This window comes from Toxotes jaculatrix, chromosome 22 (assembly GCF_017976425.1).
Source record: "Toxotes jaculatrix isolate fToxJac2 chromosome 22, fToxJac2.pri, whole genome shotgun sequence".
NCBI classification, from domain to species: Eukaryota; Metazoa; Chordata; class Actinopteri; family Toxotidae; genus Toxotes; species Toxotes jaculatrix.
Genome location: NC_054415.1, coordinates 10,561,591 through 10,579,159, shown reverse-complemented (window position 1 = coordinate 10,579,159; position 17,569 = coordinate 10,561,591).

Sequence of the window (17,569 nt, the reverse complement as noted above, 5' to 3'; positions counted from 1 at the left end):
TTTTTTTCGGCCCAAAAAAGTCAAGATTTTTTTTGGCCCCGAAAAGTCATAAAAAACTTCATAGTATAGTATGGCGTTTTTTTCAGGCAAAAAAAGTCAAAATTTTTTTTAGCCCCCAAAAGTCATAAAAAACGTCATAGTATAGTATGGCGTTTTTTTCGGCCCAAAAAAGTCACAATTTTTTTTGGCCCCCAAAAGTCATAAAAAACGTCATAGTATAGTATGGCGTTTTTTTCGGCCCAAAAAAGTCACAATTTTTTTTGGCCCCCAAAAGTCATAAAAAACGTCATAGTATAGTATGGCGTTTTTTTCGGCCCAAAAAAGTCACAATTTTTTTTGGCCCCCAAAAGTCATAAAAAACGTCATAGTATAGTATGGCGTTTTTTTCGGCCCAAAAAAGTCAAAAAAATTTTTGGCCCCCAAAAGTCATAAAAAACGTCATAGTATAGTATGGCGTTTTTTTCGGCCCAAAAAAGTCACAATTTTTTTTGGCCCCCAAAAGTCATAAAAAACGTCATAGTATAGTATGGCGTTTTTTTCGGCCCAAAAAAGTCACAATTTTTTTTGGCCCCCAAAAGTCATAAAAAACGTCATAGTATAGTATGGCGTTTTTTTCGGCCCAAAAAAGTCAACATTTTTTTTGGCCATGAAATGTCATAAAAAACGTCATAGTATAGTATGGCGTTTTTTTCGGCCCAAAAAAGTCAAGATTTTTTTTGGCCCCCAAAAGTCATAAAAAACGTCATAGTATAGTATGGCGTTTTTTTCAGGCAAAAAAAGTCAAAATTTTTTTTAGCCCCCAAAAGTCATAAAAAACGTCATAGTATAGTATGGCGTTTTTTTCGGCCCAAAAAAGTCACAATTTTTTTTGGCCCCCAAAAGTCATAAAAAACGTCATAGTATAGTATGGCGTTTTTTTCGGGCAAAAAAAGTCACAATTTTTTTTGGCCCCCAAAATTCATAAAAAACGTCATAGTATAGTATGGCGTTTTTTTCGGCCCAAAAAAGTCACAATTTTTTTTGGCCATGAAATGTCATAAAAAACGTCATAGTATAGTATGGCGTTTTTTTCGGCCCAAATAAGTCAAGATTTTTTTTGGACATGAAAAGTCATAAAAAACATCATAGTATAGTATGGCGTTTTTTTCGGGCAAAAAAAGTCTAAATTTTTTTTGGCCCCCAAAAGTCATAAAAAACGTCATAGTATAGTATGGCGTTTTTTTCGGCCCAAAAAAGTCAAAAAAATTTTTGGCCCCCAAAAGTCATAAAAAACGTCATAGTATAGTATGGCGTTTTTTTCGGCCCAAAAAAGTCACAATTTTTTTTGGCCCCCAAAATTCATAAAAAACGTCATAGTATAGTATGGCGTTTTTTTCAGGCAAAAAAAGTCAAAACATTTTTTGGCCCCCAAAAGTCATAAAAAACGTCATAGTATAGTATGGCGTTTTTTTCGGCCCAAAAAAGTCACAATTTTTTTTGGCCCCCAAAAGTCATAAAAAACGTCATAGTATAGTATGGCGTTTTTTTCGGCCCAAAAAAGTCAAAAAAATTTTTGGCCCCCAAAAGTCATAAAAAACGTCATAGTATAGTATGGCGTTTTTTTCGGCCCAAAAAAGTCACAATTTTTTTTGGCCCCCAAAAGTCATAAAAAACGTCATAGTATAGTATGGCGTTTTTTTCGGCCCAAAAAAGTCACAATTTTTTTTGGCCCCCAAAAGTCATAAAAAACGTCATAGTATAGTATGGCGTTTTTTTCGGCCCAAAAAAGTCAAAAAAATTTTTGGCCCCCAAAAGTCATAAAAAACGTCATAGTATAGTATGGCGTTTTTTTCGGCCCAAAAAAGTCAAAAAAATTTTTGGCCCCCAAAATTCATAAAAAACGTCATAGTATAGTATGGCGTTTTTTTCAGGCAAAAAAGTCAAAAAATTTTTTGGCCATGAAATGTCATAAAAAAACGTCATAGTATAGTATGGCGTTTTTTTCGGCCCAAAAAGTCACAATTTTTTTTGGCCCCCAAAATTCATAAAAAACGTCATAGTATAGTATGGCGTTTTTTTCAGCCCAAAAAAGTCAAAATTTTTTTTGGCCCCCAAAAGTCATAAAAAACGTCATAGTATAGTATGGCGTCTTTTTCGGCCCAAAAAAGTCAAAAATTTTTTTGGCCATGAAATGTCATAAAAAACGTCATAGTATAGTATGGCGTTTTTTTCGGCCCAAAAAAGTCAAAAAAATTTTTGGCCCCCAAAAGTCATAAAAAACGTCATAGTATAGTATGGCGTTTTTTTCGGCCCAAAAAAGTCACAATTTTTTTTGGCCCCCAAAAGTCATAAAAAACGTCATAGTATAGTATGGCGTTTTTTTCGGGCAAAAAAAGTCACAATTTTTTTTGGCCCCCAAAAGTCATAAAAAACGTCATAGTATAGTATGGCGTTTTTTTTGGCCCAAAAAAGTCACAATTTTTTTTGGCCCCCAAAAGTCATAAAAAACGTCATAGTATAGTATGGCGTTTTTTTCGGCCCAAAAAAGTCAAAAAAATTTTTGGCCCCCAAAAGTCATAAAAAACGTCATAGTATAGTATGGCGTTTTTTTCGGCCCAAAAAAGTCACAATTTTTTTTGGCCCCCAAATGTCATAAAAAACATCATAGTAAAGTATGCCGTTTTTTTCGGCCCAAAAAAGTCAACATTTTTTTTGGCCATGAAATGTCATAAAAAACGTCATAGTATAGTATGGCGTTTTTTTCGGCCCAAATAAGTCAAGATTTTTTTTGGCCATGAAAAGTCATAAAAAACATCATAGTATAGTATGGCGTTTTTTTCGGCCCAAAAAAGTCAACATTTTTTTTGGCCATGAAATGTCATAAAAAACGTCATAGTACAGTATGCCGTTTTTTTCGGCCCAAAAAAGTCACAATTTTTTTTGGCCCCCAAAATTCATAAAGAACGTCATAGTATAGTATGGCGTTTTTTTCGGCCAAAATAAGTCAAGATTTTTTTTGGCCATGAAAAGTCATAAAAAACATCATAGTATAGTATGGCGTTTTTTTCGGGCAAAAAAAGTCACAATTTTTTTTTGCCCCCAAAAGTCATAAAAAACGTCATAGTATAGTATGGCGTTTTTTTCGGCCCAAAAAAGTCACAATTTTTTTTGGCCCCCAAAAGTCATAAAAAACGTCATAGTATAGTATGGCGTTTTTTTCGGCCCAAAAAAGTCACAATTTTTTTTGGCCCCCAAAAGTCATAAAAAACGTCATAGTATAGTATGGCGTTTTTTTTGGCCCAAAAAAGTCAACATTTTTTTTGGCCATGAAATGTCATAAAAAACGTCATAGTATAGTATGGCGTTTTTTTCGGCCCAAAAAAGTCAAGATTTTTTTTGGCCCCGAAAAGTCATAAAAAACATCATAGTATAGTATGGCGTTTTTTTCAGGCAAAAAAAGTCAAAACATTTTTTGGCCCCCAAAAGTCATAAAAAACGTCATAGTATAGTATGGCGTTTTTTTCGGCCCAAAAAAGTCAAAATTTTTTTTGGCCCCCAAAAGTCATAAAAAACGTCATAGTATAGTATGGCGTTTTTTTCGGGCAAAAAAAGTCACAATTTTTTTTGGCCCCCAAAAGTCATAAAAAACGTCATAGTATAGTATGGCGTTTTTTTCGGCCCAAAAAAGTCAAGATTTTTTTTGGCCCCCAAAATTCATAAAAAACGTCATAGTATAGTATGGCGTTTTTTTCAGGCAAAAAAGTCAAAAAATTTTTTGGCCATGAAATGTCATAAAAAAACGTCATAGTATAGTATGGCGTTTTTTTCGGCCCAAAAAAGTCACAATTTTTTTTGGCCCCCAAAATTCATAAAAAACGTCATAGTATAGTATGGCGTTTTTTTCAGCCCAAAAAAGTCAAAATTTTTTTTGGCCCCCAAAAGTCATAAAAAACGTCATAGTATAGTATGGCGTCTTTTTCGGCCCAAAAAAGTCAAAAATTTTTTTGGCCATGAAATGTCATAAAAAACGTCATAGTGTAGTATGGCGTTTTTTTCGGCCCAAAAAAGTCAAAATTTTTTTTGGCCCCCAAAAGTCATAAAAAACGTCATAGTATAGTATGCCGTTTTTTTCGGCCCAAAAAAGTCAAAAAAATTTTTGGCCCCCAAAAGTCATAAAAAACGTCATAGTATAGTATGGCGTTTTTTTCGGCCCAAAAAAGTCACAATTTTTTTTGGCCCCCAAATGTCATAAAAAACGTCATAGTATAGTATGGCGTTTTTTTCGGCCCAAAAAAGTCACAATTTTTTTTGGCCCCGAAAAGTCATAAAAAACATCATAGTATAGTATGGCGTTTTTTTCAGGCAAAAAAAGTCAAAATTTTTTTTAGCCCCCAAAAGTCATAAAAAACGTCATAGTATAGTATGGCGTTTTTTTCGGCCCAAAAAAGTCACAATTTTTTTTGGCCCCCAAAAGTCATAAAAAACGTCATAGTATAGTATGGCGTTTTTTTCGGCCCAAAAAAGTCAAAATTTTTTTTGGCCCCCAAAATTCATAAAAAACGTCATAGTATAGTATGCTGTTTTTTTCGGCCCAAAAAAGTCACAATTTTTTTTGGCCCCCAAAAGTCATAAAAAACGTCATAGTATAGTATGGCGTTTTTTTCGGGCAAAAAAAGTCACAATTTTTTTTGGCCCCCAAAATTCATAAAAAACGTCATAGTATAGTATGGCGTTTTTTTCGGCCCAAAAAAGTCACAATTTTTTTTGGCCATGAAATGTCATAAAAAACGTCATAGTATAGTATGGCGTTTTTTTCGGCCCAAATAAGTCAAGATTTTTTTTGGACATGAAAAGTCATAAAAAACATCATAGTATAGTATGGCGTTTTTTTCGGGCAAAAAAAGTCTAAATTTTTTTTGGCCCCCAAAAGTCATAAAAAACGTCATAGTATAGTATGGCGTTTTTTTCGGCCCAAAAAAGTCAAGATTTTTTTTGGCCCCCAAAATTCATAAAAAACGTCATAGTATAGTATGGCGTTTTTTTCAGGCAAAAAAGTCAAAAAAAATTTTGGCCATGAAATGTCATAAAAAAACGTCATAGTATAGTATGGCGTTTTTTTCGGGCAAAAAAAGTCAAAAAATTTTTTGGCCCCCAAAAGTCATAAAAAACGTCATAGTATAGTATGGCGTTTTTTTCGGCCCAAAAAAGTCACAATTTTTTTTGGCCCCCAAAAGTCATAAAAAACGTCATAGTATAGTATGGCGTTTTTTTCGGCCCAAAAAAGTCAAAAAAATTTTTGGCCCCCAAAAGTCATAAAAAACGTCATAGTATAGTATGGCGTTTTTTTCGGCCCAAAAAAGTCACAATTTTTTTTGGCCCCCAAAATTCATAAAAAACGTCATAGTATAGTATGGCGTTTTTTTCAGGCAAAAAAAGTCAAAACATTTTTTGGCCCCCAAAAGTCATAAAAAACGTCATAGTATAGTATGGCGTTTTTTTCGGCCCAAAAAAGTCACAATTTTTTTTGGCCCCCAAAAGTCATAAAAAACGTCATAGTATAGTATGGCGTTTTTTTCGGCCCAAAAAAGTCAAAAAAATTTTTGGCCCCCAAAAGTCATAAAAAACGTCATAGTATAGTATGGCGTTTTTTTCGGCCCAAAAAAGTCACAATTTTTTTTGGCCCCCAAAAGTCATAAAAAACGTCATAGTATAGTATGGCGTTTTTTTCGGCCCAAAAAAGTCACAATTTTTTTTGGCCCCCAAAAGTCATAAAAAACGTCATAGTATAGTATGGCGTTTTTTTCGGCCCAAAAAAGTCACAATTTTTTTTGGCCCCCAAAAGTCATAAAAAACGTCATAGTATAGTATGGCGTTTTTTTCGGCCCAAAAAAGTCACAATTTTTTTTGGCCCCCAAAAGTCATAAAAAACGTCATAGTATAGTATGGCGTTTTTTTCGGCCCAAAAAAGTCACAATTTTTTTTGGCCCCCAAAATTCATAAAAAACGTCATAGTATAGTATGCCGTTTTTTTCGGCCCAAAAAAGTCAACATTTTTTTTGGCCATGAAATGTCATAAAAAACGTCATAGTATAGTATGGCGTTTTTTTCGGCCCAAATAAGTCAAGATTTTTTTTGGCCCCGAAAAGTCATAAAAAAAGTCATAGTATAGTATGGCGTTTTTTTCGGCCCAAATAAGTCAAGATTTTTTTTGGCCCCGAAAAGTCATAAAAAAAGTCATAGTATAGTATGGCGTTTTTTTCGGCCCAAAAAAGTCAAGATTTTTTTTGGCCCCCAAAATTCATAAAAAACGTCATAGTATAGTATGGCGTTTTTTTCAGGCAAAAAAGTCAAAAAATTTTTTGGCCATGAAATGTCATAAAAAAACGTCATAGTATAGTATGGCGTTTTTTTCGGCCCAAAAAAGTCACAATTTTTTTTGGCCCCCAAAATTCATAAAAAACGTCATAGTATAGTATGGCGTTTTTTTCAGCCCAAAAAAGTCAAAATTTTTTTTGGCCCCCAAAAGTCATAAAAAACGTCATAGTATAGTATGGCGTCTTTTTCGGCCCAAAAAAGTCAAGATTTTTTTTGGCCCCGAAAAGTCATAAAAAAAGTCATAGTATAGTATGGCGTTTTTTTCGGCCCAAAAAAGTCACAATTTTTTTTGGCCCCCAAAAGTCATAAAAAACGTCATAGTATAGTATGGCGTTTTTTTCGGCCCAAAAAAGTCAAAATTTTTTTCGGCCCCCAAAATTCATAAAAAACGTCATAGTATAGTATGGCGTTTTTTTCGGCCCAAAAAAGTCAAAAAAATTTTTGTCCCCCAAAAGTCATAAAAAACGTCATAGTATAGTATGGCGTTTTTTTCGGCCCAAAAAAGTCACAATTTTTTTTGGCCCCCAAAAGTCATAAAAAACGTCATAGTATAGTATGGCGTTTTTTTCGGCCCAAAAAAGTCACAATTTTTTTTGGCCCCCAAAAGTCATAAAAAACGTCATAGTATAGTATGGCGTTTTTTTCGGCCCAAAAAAGTCAACATTTTTTTTGGCCATGAAATGTCATAAAAAACGTCATAGTATAGTATGGCGTTTTTTTCGGCCCAAAAAAGTCAAGATTTTTTTTGGCCCCGAAAAGTCATAAAAAACATCATAGTATAGTATGGCGTTTTTTTTCAGGCAAAAAAAGTCAAAATTTTTTTTAGCCCCCAAAAGTCATAAAAAACGTCATAGTATAGTATGGCGTTTTTTTCGGCCCAAAAAAGTCACAATTTTTTTTGGCCCCCAAAAGTCATAAAAAACGTCATAGTATAGTATGGCGTTTTTTTCGGGCAAAAAAAGTCACAATTTTTTTTGGCCCCCAAAAGTCATAAAAAACGTCATAGTATAGTATGGCGTTTTTTTCGGCCCAAAAAAGTCAAAATTTTTTTTGGCCCCCAAAAGTCATAAAAAACGTCATAGTATAGTATGGCGTTTTTTTCGGGCAAAAAAAGTCACAATTTTTTTTGGCCCCCAAAAGTCATAAAAAACGTCATAGTATAGTATGGCGTTTTTTTCGGCCCAAAAAAGTCACAATTTTTTTTGGCCCCCAAAAGTCATAAAAAACGTCATAGTATAGTATGGCGTTTTTTCGGCCCAAAAAAGTCAAGATTTTTTTTGGCCCCCAAAATTCATAAAAAACGTCATAGTATAGTATGGCGTTTTTTTCGGCCCAAAAAAGTCACGATTTTTTTTGGCCCCCAAAAGTCATAAAAAACGTCATAGTATAGTATGGCGTTTTTTTCGGCCCAAAAAAGTCAAGATTTTTTTTGGCCCCCAAAATTCATAAAAAACGTCATAGTATAGTATGGCGTTTTTTTCAGGCAAAAAAGTCAAAAAATTTTTTGGCCATGAAATGTCATAAAAAAACGTCATAGTATAGTATGGCGTTTTTTTCGGCCCAAAAAAGTCACAATTTTTTTTGGCCCCCAAAATTCATAAAAAACGTCATAGTATAGTATGGCGTTTTTTTCAGCCCAAAAAAGTCAAAATTTTTTTTGGCCCCCAAAAGTCATAAAAAACGTCATAGTATAGTATGGCGTCTTTTTCGGCCCAAAAAAGTCAAAAATTTTTTTGGCCATGAAATGTCATAAAAAACGTCATAGTATAGTATGGCGTTTTTTTCGGCCCAAAAAAGTCAAAAAAATTTTTGGCCCCCAAAAGTCATAAAAAACGTCATAGTATAGTATGGCGTTTTTTTCGGCCCAAAAAAGTCACAATTTTTTTTGGCCCCCAAAAGTCATAAAAAACGTCATAGTATAGTATGGCGTTTTTTTCGGGCAAAAAAAGTCACAATTTTTTTTGGCCCCCAAAAGTCATAAAAAACGTCATAGTATAGTATGGCGTTTTTTTCGGCCCAAAAAAGTCACAATTTTTTTTGGCCCCCAAAAGTCATAAAAAACGTCATAGTATAGTATGGCGTTTTTTTCGGCCCAAAAAAGTCAAAAAAATTTTTGGCCCCCAAAAGTCATAAAAAACGTCATAGTATAGTATGGCGTTTTTTTCGGCCCAAAAAAGTCACAATTTTTTTTGGCCCCCAAATGTCATAAAAAACATCATAGTAAAGTATGCCGTTTTTTTCGGCCCAAAAAAGTCAACATTTTTTTTGGCCATGAAATGTCATAAAAAACATCATAGTATAGTATGGCGTTTTTTTCGGCCCAAATAAGTCAAGATTTTTTTTGGCCATGAAAAGTCATAAAAAACATCATAGTATAGTATGGCGTTTTTTTCGGCCCAAAAAAGTCAACATTTTTTTTGGCCATGAAATGTCATAAAAAACGTCATAGTACAGTATGCCGTTTTTTTCGGCCCAAAAAAGTCACAATTTTTTTTTGCCCCCAAAAGTCATAAAAAACGTCATAGTATAGTATGGCGTTTTTTTCGGCCCAAAAAAGTCACAATTTTTTTTGGCCCCCAAAAGTCATAAAAAACGTCATAGTATAGTATGGCGTTTTTTTCGGGCAAAAAAAGTCACAATTTTTTTTGGCCCCCAAAATTCATAAAAAACGTCATAGTATAGTATGGCGTTTTTTTCGGCCCAAAAAAGTCACAATTTTTTTTGGCCATGAAATGTCATAAAAAACGTCATAGTATAGTATGGCGTTTTTTTCGGCCCAAATAAGTCAAGATTTTTTTTGGACATGAAAAGTCATAAAAAACATCATAGTATAGTATGGCGTTTTTTTCGGGCAAAAAAAGTCTAAATTTTTTTTGGCCCCCAAAAGTCATAAAAAACGTCATAGTATAGTATGGCGTTTTTTTCGGCCCAAAAAAGTCAAGATTTTTTTTGGCCCCCAAAATTCATAAAAAACGTCATAGTATAGTATGGCGTTTTTTTCAGGCAAAAAAGTCAAAAAAAATTTTGGCCATGAAATGTTATAAAAAAACGTCATAGTATAGTATGGCGTTTTTTTCAGGCAAAAAAAGTCAAAACATTTTTTGGCCCCCAAAAGTCATAAAAAACGTCATAGTATAGTATGGCGTTTTTTTCGGCCCAAAAAAGTCACAATTTTTTTTGGCCCCCAAAAGTCATAAAAAACGTCATAGTATAGTATGGCGTTTTTTTCGGCCCTAAAAAGTCAAAAAAATTTTTGGCCCCCAAAAGTCATAAAAAACGTCATAGTATAGTATGGCGTTTTTTTCGGCCCAAAAAAGTCACAATTTTTTTTGGCCCCCAAAAGTCATAAAAAACGTCATAGTATAGTATGGCGTTTTTTTCGGCCCAAAAAAGTCACAATTTTTTTTGGCCCCCAAAAGTCATAAAAAACGTCATAGTATAGTATGGCGTTTTTTTCGGCCCAAAAAAGTCACAATTTTTTTTGGCCCCCAAAAGTCATAAAAAACGTCATAGTATAGTATGGCGTTTTTTTCGGCCCAAAAAAGTCACAATTTTTTTTGGCCCCCAAAAGTCATAAAAAACGTCATAGTATAGTATGGCGTTTTTTCGGCCCAAAAAAGTCACAATTTTTTTTGGCCCCCAAAAGTCATAAAAAACGTCATAGTATAGTATGGCGTTTTTTTCGGCCCAAAAAAGTCACAATTTTTTTTGGCCCCCAAAAGTCATAAAAAACGTCATAGTATAGTATGGCGTTTTTTTCGGCCCAAAAAAGTCACAATTTTTTTTGGCCCCCAAAATTCATAAAAAACGTCATAGTATAGTATGCCGTTTTTTTCGGCCCAAAAAAGTCAACATTTTTTTTGGCCATGAAATGTCATAAAAAACGTCATAGTATAGTATGGCGTTTTTTTCGGCCCAAATAAGTCAAGATTTTTTTTGGCCCCGAAAAGTCATAAAAAAAGTCATAGTATAGTATGGCGTTTTTTTCGGCCCAAAAAAGTCAAAATTTTTTTTGGCCCCCAAAAGTCATAAAAAACGTCATAGTATAGTATGGCGTTTTTTTCGGCCCAAAAAAGTCAAAAATTTTTTTGGCCATGAAAAGTCATAAAAAACGTCATAGTATAGTATGGCGTTTTTTTCGGCCCAAAAAAGTCACAATTTTTTTTGGCCCCCAAAAGTCATAAAAAACGTCATAGTATAGTATGGCGTTTTTTTCGGCCCAAATAAGTCAAGATTTTTTTTGGCCATGAAAAGTCATAAAAAACATCATAGTATAGTATGGCGTTTTTTTCGGCCCAAAAAAGTCAACATTTTTTTTGGCCATGAAATGTCATTAAAAACGTCATAGTACAGTATGCCGTTTTTTTCGGCCCAAAAAAGTCACAATTTTTTTTGGCCCCCAAAATTCATAAAAAACGTCATAGTATAGTATGGCGTTTTTTTTGGCCAAAATAAGTCAAGATTTTTTTTGGCCATGAAAAGTCATAAAAAACATCATAGTATAGTATGGCGTTTTTTTCGGGCAAAAAAAGTCAAAATTTTTTTTGGCCCCAAAAAGTCATAAAAAACGTCATAGTATAGTATGGCGTTTTTTTTCGGCCCAAAAAAGTCACAATTTTTTTTGGCCCCCAAAAGTCATAAAAAACGTCATAGTATAGTATGGCGTTTTTTTCGGCCCAAAAAAGTCAAAAATTTTTTTGGCCATGAAATGTCATAAAAAACGTCATAGTACAGTATGCCGTTTTTTTCGGCCCAAAAAAGTCACAATTTTTTTTGGCCCCCAAAATTCATAAAAAACGTCATAGTATAGTATGGCGTTTTTTTTGGCCAAAATAAGTCAAGATTTTTTTTGGCCATGAAAAGTCATAAAAAACATCATAGTATAGTATGGCGTTTTTTTCGGGCAAAAAAAGTCAAAAATTTTTTTGGCCCCCAAAAGTCATAAAAAACGTCATAGTATAGTATGGCGTTTTTTTCGGCCCAAAAAAGTCACAAGTTTTTTTGGCCCCCAAAATTCATAAAAAACGTCATAGTATAGTATGGCGTTTTTTTCGGGCAAAAAAAGTCAAAATTTTTTTTGGCCCCAAAAAGTCATAAAAAACGTCATAGTATAGTATGGCGTTTTTTTTCGGCCCAAAAAAGTCACAATTTTTTTTGGCCCCCAAAAGTCATAAAAAACGTCATAGTATAGTATGGCGTTTTTTTCGGCCCAAAAAAGTCAAAAATTTTTTTGGCCCTGAAATGTCATAAAAAACGTCATAGTATAGTATGGCGTTTTTTTCGGCCCAAAAAAGTCAAAAAATTTTTTGGCCCCCAAAATTCATAAAAAACGTCATAGTATAGTATGGCGTTTTTTTCGGCCCAAAAAAGTCACAATTTTTTTTGGCCCCCAAAAGTCATAAAAAACGTCATAGTATAGTATGGCGTTTTTTTCGGCCCAAAAAAGTCACAATTTTTTTTGGCCCCCAAAAGTCATAAAAAACGTCATAGTATAGTATGGCGTTTTTTTCGGGCAAAAAAAGTCACAAGTTTTTTTGGCCCCCAAAAGTCATAAAAAACGTCATAGTATAGTATGGCGTTTTTTTCGGCCCAAAAAAGTCACAATTTTTTTTGGCCCCCAAAAGTCATAAAAAACGTCATAGTATAGTATGGCGTTTTTTTCGGCCCAAATAAGTCAAGATTTTTTTTGGCCATGAAAAGTCATAAAAAACATCATAGTATAGTATGGCGTTTTTTTCGGCCCAAAAAAGTCAACATTTTTTTTGGCCATGAAATGTCATTAAAAACGTCATAGTACAGTATGCCGTTTTTTTCGGCCCAAAAAAGTCACAATTTTTTTTGGCCCCCAAAATTCATAAAAAACGTCATAGTATAGTATGGCGTTTTTTTTGGCCAAAATAAGTCAAGATTTTTTTTGGCCATGAAAAGTCATAAAAAACATCATAGTATAGTATGGCGTTTTTTTCGGGCAAAAAAAGTCAAAAATTTTTTTGGCCCCCAAAAGTCATAAAAAACGTCATAGTATAGTATGGCGTTTTTTTCGGCCCAAAAAAGTCACAAGTTTTTTTGGCCCCCAAAATTCATAAAAAACGTCATAGTATAGTATGGCGTTTTTTTCGGCCCAAAAAAGTCAAAAAATTTTTTGGCCCCCAAAATTCATAAAAAACGTCATAGTATAGTATGGCGTTTTTTTCGGCCCAAAAAAGTCACAATTTTTTTTGGCCCCCAAAAGTCATAAAAAACGTCATAGTATAGTATGGCGTTTTTTTCGGCCCAAAAAAGTCACAATTTTTTTTGGCCCCCAAAAGTCATAAAAAACGTCATAGTATAGTATGGCGTTTTTTTCGGGCAAAAAAAGTCACAAGTTTTTTTGGCCCCCAAAAGTCATAAAAAACGTCATAGTATAGTATGGCGTTTTTTTCGGCCCAAAAAAGTCACAATTTTTTTTGGCCCCCAAAAGTCATAAAAAACGTCATAGTATAGTATGGCGTTTTTTTCGGCCCAAATAAGTCAAGATTTTTTTTGGCCATGAAAAGTCATAAAAAACATCATAGTATAGTATGGCGTTTTTTTCGGCCCAAAAAAGTCAACATTTTTTTTGGCCATGAAATGTCATTAAAAACGTCATAGTACAGTATGCCGTTTTTTTCGGCCCAAAAAAGTCACAATTTTTTTTGGCCCCCAAAATTCATAAAAAACGTCATAGTATAGTATGGCGTTTTTTTTTGGCCAAAATAAGTCAAGATTTTTTTTGGCCATGAAAAGTCATAAAAAACATCATAGTATAGTATGGCGTTTTTTTCGGGCAAAAAAAGTCAAAAATTTTTTTGGCCCCCAAAAGTCATAAAAAACGTCATAGTATAGTATGGCGTTTTTTTCGGCCCAAAAAAGTCACAAGTTTTTTTGGCCCCCAAAATTCATAAAAAACGTTATAGTATAGTATGGCGTTTTTTTCGGGCAAAAAAAGTCAAAATTTTTTTTGGCCCCAAAAAGTCATAAAAAACGTCATAGTATAGTATGGCGTTTTTTTTCGGCCCAAAAAAGTCACAATTTTTTTTGGCCCCCAAAAGTCATAAAAAACGTCATAGTATAGTATGGCGTTTTTTTCGGCCCAAAAAAGTCAAAAATTTTTTTGGCCCTGAAATGTCATAAAAAACGTCATAGTATAGTATGGCGTTTTTTTCGGCCCAAAAAAGTCAAAAAATTTTTTGGCCCCCAAAATTCATAAAAAACGTCATAGTATAGTATGGCGTTTTTTTCGGCCCAAAAAAGTCACAATTTTTTTTGGCCCCCAAAAGTCATAAAAAACGTCATAGTATAGTATGGCGTTTTTTTCGGCCCAAAAAAGTCACAATTTTTTTTGGCCCCCAAAAGTCATAAAAAACGTCATAGTATAGTATGGCGTTTTTTTCGGGCAAAAAAAGTCACAAGTTTTTTTGGCCCCCAAAAGTCATAAAAAACGTCATAGTATAGTATGGCGTTTTTTTCGGCCCAAAAAAGTCACAATTTTTTTTGGCCCCCAAAAGTCATAAAAAACGTCATAGTATAGTATGGCGTTTTTTTCGGCCCAAAAAAGTCAAGATTTTTTTTGGCCATGAAATGACATAAAAAACGTCATAGTATAGTATGGCGTTTTTTTCGGCCCAAAAAAGTCACAATTTTTTTTGGCCCCCAAAATTCATAAAAAACGTCATAGTATAGTATGGCGTTTTTTTCGGCCAAAATAAGTCAAGATTTTTTTTGGCCATGAAAAGTCATAAAAAACATCATAGTATAGTATGGCGTTTTTTTCGGGCAAAAAAAGTCAAAATTTTTTTTGGCCCCAAAAAGTCATAAAAAACGTCATAGTATAGTATGGCGTTTTTTTCAGCCCAAAAAAGTCACAATTTTTTTTGGCCCCCAAAAGTCATAAAAAACGTCATAGTATAGTATGGCGTTTTTTTCGGCCCAAAAAAGTCAACATTTTTTTTGGCCATGAAATGTCATAAAAAACGTCATAGTATAGTATGGCGTTTTTTTCGGCCCAAATAAGTCAAGATTTTTTTTGGCCATGAAATGTCATAAAAAACATCATAGTATAGTATGGCGTTTTTTTCGGGCAAAAAAAGTCAAAGATTTTTTTGGCCCCAAAAAGTCATAAAAAACGTCATAGTATAGTATGGCGTTTTTTTCGGCCCAAAAAAGTCACAATTTTTTTTGGCCCCCAAAAGTCATAAAAAACGTCATAGTATAGTATGGCGTTTTTTTTCGGCCCCAAAAAGTCAAAAAATTTTTTGGCCATGAAATGTCATAAAAAACGTCATAGTATAGTATGGCGTTTTTTTCGGCCCAAAAAAGTCAACATTTTTTTTGGCCATGAAATGTCATAAAAAACGTCATAGTATAGTATGGCGTTTTTTTCGGCCCAAATAAGTCAAGATTTTTTTTGGCCATGAAAAGTCATAAAAAACATCATAGTATAGTATGGCGTTTTTTTCGGGCAAAAAAAGTCACAATTTTTTTTGGCCCCAAAAAGTCATAAAAAACGTCATAGTATAGTATGGCGTTTTTTTCGGCCCAAAAAAGTCAAAATTTTTTTTGGCCCCCAAAAGTCATAAAAAACGTCATAGTATAGTATGCCGTTTTTTTCGGCCCAAAAAAGTCACAATTTTTTTTGGCCCCCAAAAGTCATAAAAAATGTCATAGTATAGTATGGCGTTTTTTTCGGCCCAAAAAAGTCAAAATTTTTTTTGGCCCCCAAAAGTCATAAAAAACGTCATAGTATAGTATGGCGTTTTTTTCGGCCCAAAAAAGTCACAATTTTTTTTGGCCCCCAAAAGTCATAAAAAACGTCATAGTATAGTATGGCGTTTTTTATGACATTTTGAGGCCGAAAAAAATCTTTGCCTTTTTTTGCCCGATTTTGACGCCATACTATACTATGATGTTTTTTATGACATTTTGAGGCCGAAAAAAAGTTTGACTTTTTTTGCCCGAAAAAAACGGCATACTATACTATGACGTTTTTTAAGACATTTTGAGGCCAAAAAAAATCGTGACTTTTTTTGCCCGAAAAAAACGGCATACTATACTATGACGTTTTTTTATGACAGTTTGAGGCCAAAAAAATTTTTGACTTTTTTTGGCCGAAAACAACGCCATACTATACTATGATGTTTTTTATGACATTTTGAGGCCAAAAAACATTGTGACTTTTTTAGCTGATTGTAACGCCATACTATACTATGATGTTTTTTTATGACATTTTTAGGCCAAAAAAAATTTTGACTTTTTTTGCCATTTTTTGACGCCATACCATACTATGACGTTTTTTATGACATTGGCAGATTTTGACACCATACTATACTATGACATTTTTTGGTACTTTTTGAGGCCATACTAAAGTATGACTTTTTTTGGCCGATTTTGACGCCATACTATACTATGACGTTTTTTTATCACATTTTTAGGCCATACTAAAGTATAACTTTTTTTGGCCGATTTTGAAGTCTTACTATACTATGACTTTTTTTGGTATATTTTGAGGCCATACTAAAGTATGACTTTTTTCATGGAGGTGGTAACAGTTAAAGTGGAGCTCAGGTTCTTCCCCTACTTGTTACATTTCAAGCTTGAGACAAAAAAGACAACGCAAACACAAATCCACTTTACTGCAACAACAACAAAAATCATTGGTTTGGTCTGTTTAAAGAAATGTAAAAAGAAGAGAGTTTTTAAAACTCAACCACGTCTACAGTTGCAAGAAAAAGTATGTGAACCCTTGGGGATTATGTGGAGTTTTGCATGAATTGGTCATAAAATGTGCTCTGAACTTCATCTAAGTCACTTCAATAGAAAAACACAGTCTGCTTAAAATAATATGACACAAACATTATATGTTTTTATTGAACATAACATGTAAACTTTCACAGTGCAGGGTGGAAAAAGTATGTGAACCCCTAGCCTAATGACTTCTAATTGGAGCCAGGAGTGAGCCAACCTTGAGTCCAATCAGTGTGATGATATTGGATGTGTTGCTGAAAGCTGTCCTGCTCTTTAAAAACTCACACCAGTTTTGGGTTTACTGGTTTCATGAAGCTCTGCCTGATGTGAACCATGCCTCACAGAAAATCTCCAAAAGCCTTAATGTTCATGTGACCATGATAAAACAGACTGTCTACAAATGGAGAAAGTTCAGCACTGTTGCTACTCTCCCTAGGCGTGGTCGTCCTGTAAAGATGACTGCAAGAGCACAGCGCAGAATGCTTAATGATGTAAAGAAGAATCCTAGAGTGTCAGCTAAAGACTTACAGAAATCTCTGGTACATGCTAACATTTTTGTTGACACTTCTACAATAAGGAAAACATTAAACAAGAATGGAGTAGCCTACATGGGAGGACACCACGGAGGAAGCCATTGCTGTCCAAAAAAAAAATATTGCAGCACGTTTGAAGTTTGCAAAAGAGCACCTGGATGTTCCACAGCACTACTGGCAAAATATTCTGTGGACAGATGAAACCAAAATTGAGTTGTTTGGAAAAAGCACACCAACAATAAAACCTCATCCCCACTGTAAAGCATGGCAGAGGGAGCATCATGGTTTGGGGCTGCTTTGCTGCCTCAGGGCCTGGACGGATTGTTGTCATTGATGGAAAAATGAATTCCAGAGTTTATCAAGACATTTTGCAGGAAAACGTAAGACCATCTGTCCGCCAACTGAAGCTCCGTAGAGGATGGGTGATGCAACAGAACAATGACCCAAAGCATACAAGTAATTCAACAAAAGAATGGCTTCAACAGAACAAAATACACCTTCTGGAGTGGCCCAGTCAGAGTCCTGACCTCAACCCGATTGAAATGCTGTGGCATGACCTTAAGAGAGCGATTCACACAAGACATCCCAAGAATATTGCTACACTGAAACAGTTTTGTGAAGAGGAGTGGTCCAAAATTACTCCAGATCGTTGTTCAGGTCTTATCTGCAATTACAGGAAATGTTTGGTTGAGGTTATTGCTGCCAAAGGAGGGTCAACCAGTTATTAAGTCCAAAGGTTCACATACTTTTTCCACCCTGCACTGTGAATGTTTACATGTTATGTTCAATAAAAACATATGTTTGTGTTGTATTGTTTTAAGCAGACTGTGTTTTTCTATTGTTGTGACTTAGATGAAGTTCAGAGCACATTTTATGACCAATTCATGCAAAACTCCACATAATCCCAAAGGGTTCACATA